Genomic DNA, 10,723 nt, shown 5'->3' on the forward strand with positions numbered 1-10,723 from the left:
CTTTGCTCTATGTCCTCTGCAGCCAGATCTTCAGTGTTCGGGCTCGTGCGGGGCTGGGATACCACGGAAAAGGGAGAAAGACGAGTAACGCAGTGCTGCCGAGCACAGCGCAGATCCCTGAGTCTCTGTTGAAGCAAGCCTGCCTCTGGCCTAGCTAATGGCGAGCTGGAGCTAGCAAATCTAGCCAGACCTGAGCCTGAGATACCCAAAGTCTCCAGCACCACGGTCCCAGCAAAGTGCAAGGGGCCAGCTGCACCCCAGCTGGTAGAACCAGTGCATGGAGCAGCCTGGGGCTGCGGGCTGAGCCTCTCTGCCCCCTGCAGCACCCACGGGATGGCGGCAGCTGAGGAGGGATGTGCCATGCAGTCATGCAGGACCTGCGTCTCGCCCCTGTTTATTGAATTAATGCTTTTTCCTCTGTTCGTGCAGATTACTTTTAAAAAGCCATTATCTTCCTCAGCGCTCCCTTCTGCAAACTCCACCTTGAATGCTCTGGGAAGGGTTATTTCCCACTCCTCCCAGTGTCTGCTGACCCAGGGACAAGCAAGAATACTTCTGAATCCCATCTCTGATAGCTTAATCAGCAGAGCTGCTGGTCAGGGTGGGGAGGCAGCTCTGGGCTTGCTTGCACTACCAACCTGCAGCACCTACAGCATTTTCTCCTGAGCCCATGGGCCCCCCACCTGCGTGAACTGCTGGTGTTCCTGTAATGCTTTCTAGGGGTATACCAGCCCTACCGTTCATTTCATTTAAATGCTGCTCATCACTGCACATACATTGTAAAAACTCTTCCTAAACCCCAGTTTATGCCTGCTTTAATATTCTCTTTCATAACCTCCTTCCTGTCCGCCACAATTAGGTTTAATATTTGGAGGCATTGCAGTAGCACCTGGGATCCATCCCTGGGAACTGGGGCCAGCTGTGCTGGGTGCTGAACAAGCACCCAACAAATGGCTTTCGGTCCCAAGGAGCACACCGACCAAATGACTGCGCTGTGTTTTGGAGATAGGAGCTTTGGCTTATGAGCTGTCTGTAGTATACAGCTGTACAGTCCATTTGAGTGATGCACCCTGGCTGCATTATCCATGGTCTTTTCCTTTCTTAGTGCGTAATTTTAAACTTTCTCACTTGCAAGCTCAGAGGACAAAATATCCTGGCTGAAATTCTGGCCCAAATGAAGTTGGGGGCTGTGCTGCCATTGACTTACATGAGTGAAGATTGTGTCTCCATGATCAACAGAAAACGGGTCTGAGTTCTCACTGTATTTATTTTGGATTTCTTTTCTTGTTCGGTGTCAAAATAATGGAATTATACCTGTGTTAAACAAGATGTTGGCAGTCCTTCATGTGGGTATACAGGAGACAGAAAATCATTTTCCCTCTAAGCGCCATGAAACAAATTTTCATAAATATATTTCACAAGGCACTCAGTTTACTTTCAGCAAGTGTTCACGGACCACTTTGCTAATGAACTGTGCTATACAATTAAATTTTATCATGTAGAAGACCAGGTCAGCTCCAAAATTTCACCTGTTAATACTAAGTACACACAATGAGCTCCTTAGAAATTCAGCATTCTTTGCCTGACTTGCCAACTAACTTTGCATCTCTACAAAGGCGACTACGAGTCCAACATCCTGGAATAATGCAAATAATAAGAATGATTTAATTTGGAAGCTATTAAAAAAGTAACTTCAGTTGATTTGCATCTGTGCTTGCAGCTAAGACATTTCCCATTGCTTTTGCAGCAGAAGGTTGCTCCTTTCTCACACACAATTTAATATTTTACTTTAATGTTTTAACAGTCATTTATTTGACTTGGGCAATTCCAGTCCCACAAAATACAGTGAAAAGGCAGATTTGAAAGCCACGTGTGCATCTTTGAGCTCAGTAGGAGTTTTGCAATAAATGTCATGGATTGGCAGCGGAGCCTTCAAGGAAAGACAGTATAACAATGTATTGTATTTACACTGCAAAATTAGCCAATTACTCAAAGAAGTAACTTCAAGCATTTTAATGTTTTTTTTTTTCTTTCTGTTTTCTATTCTATTCTACCCTATCCTATTCTATCCTATCCTAAGCATTTTTTATCTTTCAGCGATACAGTGGATTCCTGTACCTTGTTAAGATCTAGTCTCCTGGACATGACAAATTTTTGACCGGGGTCGAGCAGATTGGGAGCCTGACTTGCATTTTATGCCAAGGTCCTAGTCCTGGAGATTTCTGGTCAGCAATTATAAATGTTATAGAAATATTATGGAATTACTGACTGCATCAAAATTGTATCCACCACACGGTTTAAATTCAATCCATGGGGCTACAAAGTCTTTGAAATGGCCCTAGGTGATCTAAAAGCTTGACTCTGCCAAGGTGGCAGAGCTCGTGTGACCCAGTTTCAAAGGCTTGGTGCTGTGACAGGGCGGGAGGAGACTGGCGGAGCCTCCTTTCACCCAAGCCCAGAAGAATTCCCTTTGCACGGGAGGAGTTTCTCACATATAAAGGATGGCTCAAACATATAAGCAAGAAGGATGTGAAATTAATAGGGGGAAATAGGATGACAGGAAGGGAGCGTGTGTTCATGTGCATGCATGCCCACGCGCAGGAAGGAGCGTGCTGGCTTTATCTGCAATTTTGAAGCATTGCTCTAATAGCAACAGACAAATAATCCAAGCATATATTACTGCTCCTCTGCTGTGTTGCTCATTGCGCAGACAATGTGGTGATAAGCACGGAAAAATGCCCAGGGAGAGAAATGCAGCAAAAACCCAGTGTCCTTTCCTACATTCACATCTATTCGGCAGTATTAGCCAAAGCAGACAGATGCCCAGACATCATCCTGTATCAGCCCATCCAGTGATCTCAGAGCAGCGCTAACAACACAAGAGTAATTGTAAGGCACGAGGATGTTTTGTTTTGCATGGAGCATATCTCCATTTGATAGTAACCATTTTAAGGTCTGGAAGAATTTTGCACTCGCTAAGCTGATTTTACAAGCAAAGAGAAGTGCTTGTCAGCAAAGGTTAATGTAGCTGTCCCTGCAGGAGAGCCCTGTGGGTAGAAAGAGTCTCATCTGGCTGTTTTTTAAAGGGCAAGAGTCATCACTGTGAAGGAGGAATTCTTCCGTTTCTAGGAGCTTTTCACATCATTGTAGTGAACTGCTGCATAAGTTACCACTTCTCTATAGCTTCCCTATTTTCATGATTATCAATATTTGTTTCTATTACTTGTATTTTAAAGTCTTATAAGATGTTCTTGTCCAAAATGAATAAAATCTTTATTTGAAAAGATGAAAAGAGAACTTCTGGGTGTTTTTATGGCTTGCACTGGTACAATATTAGAGTGCTGTGAGGTAGGGAAGGACCGTCTCCCCTTTTTATAGGTGGGAACAGGGGCAAGGAGAGACTAAATGCTGAAATTAGACTATGTACTCCAAGTTCCTGCCTTGCATGTCACAAGCACCTTTAATACATGGTGGTCTCATTATGAGGGAATTGAATCCAAATCTTCATCATCCAGGCTACCTCTTCACCATTGACCAGACTCAACCTTCCTTGAAGCATCAAAGGTGAGATCTATGCAGGTATGGAGTAAATACCCCTAATTGGCGCACAGCAGTTGTAACAGAGAGAGGTTTGGCCATGTCAGGCTGGCCTGGCCATGGGAGGGTCTCGCGCTGGAGACATCCAAGCCCTGTGGTGAGCTCCCATTTACATCCCCAGGATGTCACCAGCACGGCCAGGGGACACACGCACTCCGTGTAACAGGAAAAGCCCAAGTGTGATCCTGAGACTCCCAAATAGCAGCTGGCTTTATTTACCCCTGGTTGCCAGGAGATGGAGTCATGCAACATGAAGTATAGATGCAGACAACATTTTGCTTCATAGACAGGATCTTTAGTTGAGATATTCAGGAAATCTTCTCTCAGAGCTTCCAGAGAAGAAAGCTGGCAATGGTGTACGCTTGGATGGAAGGGAGAAGGCTAACCATGGGCTCTCTCTCTCTAGTGAGGATGGTGCTGTGGAAAAGCCAGTTTCCCCTCTGCAGCAAGCTAGAATAAAGGCTAATAAAGATACCATTGGATACAGCTCACATGGCAACTCTTTGTATGGTAACAGCTCTTGGGTGTTACTGAACTAGATTTGAGGCAAAGACTCCAAGGTGAAACCTGGATTTTGATCCACCGGAGACCAAAACACTGTACACAAGTTGCATAAAGAACAGAAAAAAAGCACTAATACTTGACCCAGATCCAACCCTTTAGCTCTGCCACTTCAGATACAGAAAATATTCGTATGGTAGCAGGCTATGCATTTTTGGGCATCTCCACAACCTGCCTGAGACTCTGCTGACAGAGGTGGTTGTATGCTGGTGGAGCTTCATGCATGAAAGCTCAGCATGGCTACAAGATTTGCATTGTCCCAACAGGTCAACCATGTCCTTTAGTGGCGTCCGTAGACAACCCATCTTGGAGCACCTCAAGGCCTGCCTTGGGCTTGAAGTGACCCTGCAAGGCCACCTTCTCTGCTCCTCAACAAGAGCATTTAGGAGTAGTAAAGAACTGAGGGCCCCTGAGAAGCTGTTCTCAGTCAAGGGATAAATAGTGGCTGTTTCATGGACCATTGCCTGGGTTGCATAAAACAGGGTCAGCGTTTAGAAATGGCACTGGATCCTCCGCAGCTGATGAATAGCCAAAGCACCAGGAGCAGAGATGCTTTTTTCACTGCTGATGCTTGCTCAGAGGGGATTTCCTTCTGCTCCTGACCCAGATGTTGGTACAGTGAACTAGGCTCTGCTCAATGTAGCTTGGATTACTGCAGCGTGCCCCAAGGGCATCCAGAAATAGCAATGCTGTGTGATCTCTAGTGACCTCCCAATTATCTCTGTGTGTAATTCAGGCTGTTAATTTTGACATATATTAGCTGTAGTTAGTTCAAGACCTCCCTACCTGACCTCCCCCTTGCTTGGCTGTTGGGGCTGTGGGAGGTGACCAGACCATCAGTTCCCAGCTATGACCTGTTCAGGGCTTGTGGCAGGTCGCTGCTGGGGAAAATCCCTTCGCTCCTGAGCTTTGCTCCTTCCTGCCTGCAACGGCCAAAGCTGCCAACCCCTGACACCCGTCAGGCCCCCGCTGAAAATGCTGCAGCCAAGGGGAGGCCAGGGAAGACCCAAGGGTAGAAACTACTTTAAACACACATACTGCTACAGCAACAGATACTATTGCTTATGAATTAAACAGCAAATAAATATAGTTCTTATTTTTTAGTTATTTCTAAGAGGTCTTAGAAAACTCTGCAAAAATAAAAATTCTGTACAACACCTAGATTTTGTCTCTGAGCCTTGGACTGTTGTAGTCATGCCTTTTTGGCTTTCCCTGCTATGTTTTTGCACTGCTTGTAAGTGCCACATCTCTTTTAGCATTTTGAGCTACATCAGGTTGACTCATAAATCATAACTGATATACAGAATATGAGACTTTTTGATTATGGTAAAATAACTTTAATTGTCTAAAAATGCCATTTTAAAAAAACTTAGGGTTTAATCCTATGATTTAAGTCAATAAGAGTTTAGAGCTGGATTTGCAAAAGTCTAGAGACACGTACGGCCAGTAGGAACGCCAAAGATGCTGAAGCACGTCAAACACTGAGCCTGCGTGGAGACCAATGGAAGGCAGGCACCTAACCCACTTGAAACTCTTCATAAGAGGCTTTTAGTGATGAACTTCTACCAGAGTTAGGCTACGAGAGAATTTAACGGTCTACAGTACTATTGCAGCCCCTTCTGCGGGGCAGAGCAGCCAACAAAAAGGGAAGCAATCTGAACCTGTTCAGAACTTCCCTCGAGTTGCCATTTATTGCACCTCGAGCAGGTTTTGTGTGAGGCTACGAGCCCCTCTGAAGCCAGTCAGCCCAGCTCTGCAATGTCCCCAGACCGCTGTGGTACTTGCTGCTACCAGGATTGATGCTTGATGATACCCTATGGTGGCAGATAGCAGGTCTGGGGTCAAAGCCCTCCTCAGCTTTGGGGAGGCAAATGATCACAAGTGTTTCTTCTTGAATTTGCCCAGAGAATGTGAAAGAAAAGGCGCCAAATCAGTGCATGGAGGAGCGTGATCCCCTTGGCCTTCTTTAAATGCCAAACTTCTCTAAATAAACAGAAAATTTGCATATTCTTTTAGCAGAAAATGTTGTTCCTCGCATATTTCATGAAGACACTGGATTTGATTGCCAGCCAGTGGCAGTGTGGTTACCAGCTGCCTGCTAGTACTGGGACAGTTATGTGAGGGACAGAACTACCCCAGAGCTGCCAGTTTGGGTCAGGAATCTCCGGGGGTCCGACACTATGCATAGTCTGCACTTACATGGTCCCTGTCACTCCAGAAGAGAGCCCGCTAGGTTGTCCACACGGACTTGTGTAACTTCTGCTTGCTTCCTTCCTCATTTGTCCTTCCTGAAAGATTGGTTGGTCCTCGCATATGTCTTTTATGAAACACATGTCTGAGGGCATGGTAGAGCTGACAACGTTACGCACCTCACTGCTCAGTCGGAAAGATTTCAGAAATACTAAATTTGCAATCTCTGTTTCTAGACCAGCATCTGTTCTCTTTTGCTGCAAGAACTGACTACTTTGGGGAAGAATTTTTCAAGTTACAGCTTGCTTTTATTGGCTATAACTTCTGTTTTCAGCTATTAGAAGACATCCGAACAACCTGTTTATTAGCTCCTTGTCCTTCGATAGGGGTGGAGTAATGGCAGCATTGGCTGCTGCTAGCTTTGTTCCATAAAAGAGACATTTTTGTGGTTGTTAATCAAAAAAACCCCTTATTCTCTCCAAACTAGAGATGGGACTGAATGATCCTGGGACAAAGGCATGGATCCAAACTGGATTTTTCCTTTACAGTATGAGCTCAATCTACCATTAATCACCTTTTCTTTCAGTGGAATATACTTGCTTCTGTAAGTGAGCTTTTTCACCTCTCAGAGGGAACTAAAAAAGCAGGGTATTTTATTATGCCTTGAATCACTGATGAGGAAAGGCTCATTTGTACAATTCAGTGAGCAAGCCTTTTGGTCTATTTCTTGTTACAGACAAATTATATGGTTATATGTAATCTACAACAGAAAGCATTCAGATGTTACATAAAATCAATACAACGCTTTCTGAAAAGGAACATACATTTTAATGCCTTTATTATTTATTTTGTGACCAAAAAGAGGAAAAGATCCATGAGCTGTAAAATAGACAGAAGCCATTCAAGAGTTGTTACTTATTGTTCTATTGCTGTTACTGCAGGGAAAATAGTAGTAATTTTTAAAAATCGTTTCTGCATGATCTGCTGTTGTGTGAGCTGATAAGAAAATATGTTCTTTCTGTACGTGTGACACATAAGGAATGTTTACTGCCCATATGGTCTCTTTAGGGCCCTTGCGATAGAATTTCTAGGGTAGCAAGTTATGAAGCAAAAGAAGTGAGGGAGTTATCTGATTGTGGTAAAACTGTGATGTTTACATCCTGCCTGTGTATAAAATGAGCATAAGAAGGACAGGAAAAGCATTTAGCAGCGTGCCGCCTATATGGGAATCCTGGATATCATATGCTACGGTTGAGTTCTGCTGATGTACACTGTCTGCAGGGCTGCCCCAGTGTTTTGTACAAACATTTGCTGTGACATATGACACAAAGCCCAGGAATGTGCACGAGAGGGTATTGCTAAAGCAGAAGGAGGTGCTTCATCACAACAGGATTAAAGGATATGAGGGACTCGTGTGGTTCCATTACGAGGAGAAATTAGGGCTTCAGTACCGCAGTGGTACATTTCATACCACATCTGAGTCATCCCAGCATGTCCAGAGGCAGCGGGATTTCCGCTTATCAAATCCTCTGACAGCATTCTCGATTTAGCACGTGATATCGCCTGCACTGGGCTGGCTCCTTGCGTTTCTTGCATTAAATGCTTCTTCAACATCAAAATGTGTCGGTAGGCCTATCACAGCCAGCATGACTTCAGCTACTGCTCAGCACATACTTTTGTTCCTTCACAAATCACCTCAAATGAGAAGATGTCCCTTTGGTTTTGACTACGCTATAAAACTATTCTTCTTGCATCTTTCCAAAGGCTTAATATATTGTTTTCTATTGTTCTTGTAGAATACTAAAAGCTGTGTGAATGAGCATTCTCCATGCCAGCGGATCACTTCCACACTGCCTAGCATGGATTCTGTTCTCTGAAAGGCAGGCATTACCTTGCTCACATCTGTGGGTTTGCGTGTATGTGCTGTGTACATGCACACACACATCTTCTTTCTTTTGTTCTCATAATATAATCTGTTCTCAGCATCTCCGCCAGTAAGGAAAATAAAAAACTTAGAAGACAAATGGGGAACAGAAGGGTTTTACGATCAGATGCATAATGAGAAAGCAAAGCCTAATTTCCTCTACCAAGAGTTATAGCTCTGTATTTAATTCCTGACTGTTATGTTTTTAGGGATGATGTTCACAGTTGGCTTGGGTAGGAGCAGTACGTCCTTTGGCAATTAAAGCTTAGAGCATTAAACTCCTCGCTGTTGACCCAAACTGCACTTGAGGATGGAGTTCCAGATACTGGGCCAAACGTTGGTCACTTGAACAAATGCAATTTGATCACAATCCTAAGCAATGTGCCCGCATTCCCTCTGTCCCACGAATGCTAACAAATTCTAATGTATGCAGAAAGAGTGAAAAAATCTGGATGTTGCGCATTCAAGGAGCTCATCTTGAGGGATATAAGACTGTCTTTTTGAGCTGCAGAGTATCTACAGCTATCAGTTGCTTTAATTGTCCTAAGAATTTCAGGTTTGGTACCCCAAATCAACTGACATTTTTTAAATGTAGGCTTCTTCTGCCTCAATGTTGTGTTGTTTGCAAGCAAATACTGCATTTTCACACCTGGCTTCTTCAATTTCATCCATCAACGCAAATGCTGATTTTGAGAATTAATTGAAGTTAACTGGTAAAATTCCTATGGACTTTGGTGGGAACAGGAGCAACCCAAGATCTTAACCAAAAAACCCCCAAAACCAAAACCGAAAAGACATGTTTCAATAGCTGATATACAGCACAAAATATTCAATTGATTGATTCAGGTTATTAAGCACAAGGACGAGTGTTCAAGTTATCCATATTAAAAATGGGTCATTTTAACACAAAACCTCCTGTGTGGCAAGTTCTCAAACTACCATGTGATCTTGGTGAACACTGCCTACTTCAAACCCCATCCCCATTCTGTAACGGCTCCACAGATGCATGTTATTGCCCTCAGGCAGCAACAAGAGCAACTTTAAATTTAGCACTTCCGGTCGCGAGCAACAGTTCCCCTCCTAAGCTTAGCCTCTAGCGATGGCTTGGCAGAGAACTCATAAAGAATAACAAAACAGTGACTAAAAATACCGATAAACTATACCTTGAAAGATTGCCATGGGGTGGGTGAACATGGACTGTTATCATTTTACAAATGGGAGGATACAGGCAGAGAGATAGGAACTTGGGAATGATCACGCAGCAAGTCTCCAGGCAGGACTGGAAAGAAAAGCCAGAGCTGTGTGCTCCTATCCACCGCAGCACAGATCCCTCACACACGGCCCATGAGCTCCTACCTGTGGCCTGGGAAGCCTCAAAATACAGCTCACAACAAGATGTAAAATACGCCATCCTTAACAGAACTAGCTCGTTATTGGGGCCAACGCAGCTACGGTCTCTGTTTCAGCACTGTCTTGCCCATTAATTGCTGTGCAGTCCCCAGCCTGAGGGGTAACCAAAAAATTGCCCTGCCTGAATGAACAAAACACTGGGAGTTCTGGCATGGGGGCATGTATTGTAAATGCACGCAGAGGACTTCCCAGAGGCATTTTTATGCCATTTTGCAGCGACGAGCAGATCGAATCTATAGTTCCTGTTCTACAACTCACCGCTAAATATGCGGAGCATTTAATTTTCCTTTCATTTCTGAAATGTTGCATGGATGCCAAACTAATCAAGAGCTGTAATAGCAAATCAAGAGGCTATAGGATAAATCCCATTATCACAGAATATGTTTGGTTACTGCGATCCATTCTTTGTATATTAAGCATTGTTGCGATGTTAATTAACAATGGCTAAAAATCATTGCAAAAGCTGAGACAACAGCCAGTGTTAACCATAGGAATAAAAGATTAACTGAGGTGAAGATGGAGATGCCTTTACATCAGTTGTTTTTACACAAATATGGGATTGCATAACTGCATACTCATTTTTTTGCGTGGCATGCAAAGTTTTCAGGGGCAGCGGCTAGATCATGTGCTTTCCAACACGCTTATGAAGGTCATCCATGAAAAAGTGGTTTTAAATGACCAAAAGGAAAAGGGCAGAGAATTCTCAAGTGAGATCATCAGGTATTTTGGTTGCCTGCACATATGCAAAGTTTTTAGTGACCTTAACAGCAGTTACATAAGCATATGGAGAGAAAAACAAACTCGTATTAAATGCTGTAACCCATATGGTCTCCTGACAGGGTATTCCAAGCCACGCACTGATTTTACAGTCCATATGCACTGTGCAGCAGTTCTCTGGTCTCAAAGCAGGAGTCAAAAATAGCGTATCAGCATGAACTCCACATTCTTTGTCTTTTATGGGCAGTCTCTGCATTAATATCGAAATACATAATACACTGGGGCTAGCTGCGTTTAACAGCAAAAAAATGCCATCTACATGGG

This window comes from Harpia harpyja, chromosome 3 (genome assembly GCF_026419915.1).
Source record: "Harpia harpyja isolate bHarHar1 chromosome 3, bHarHar1 primary haplotype, whole genome shotgun sequence".
NCBI lineage: Eukaryota > Metazoa > Chordata > Aves > Accipitriformes > Accipitridae > Harpia > Harpia harpyja.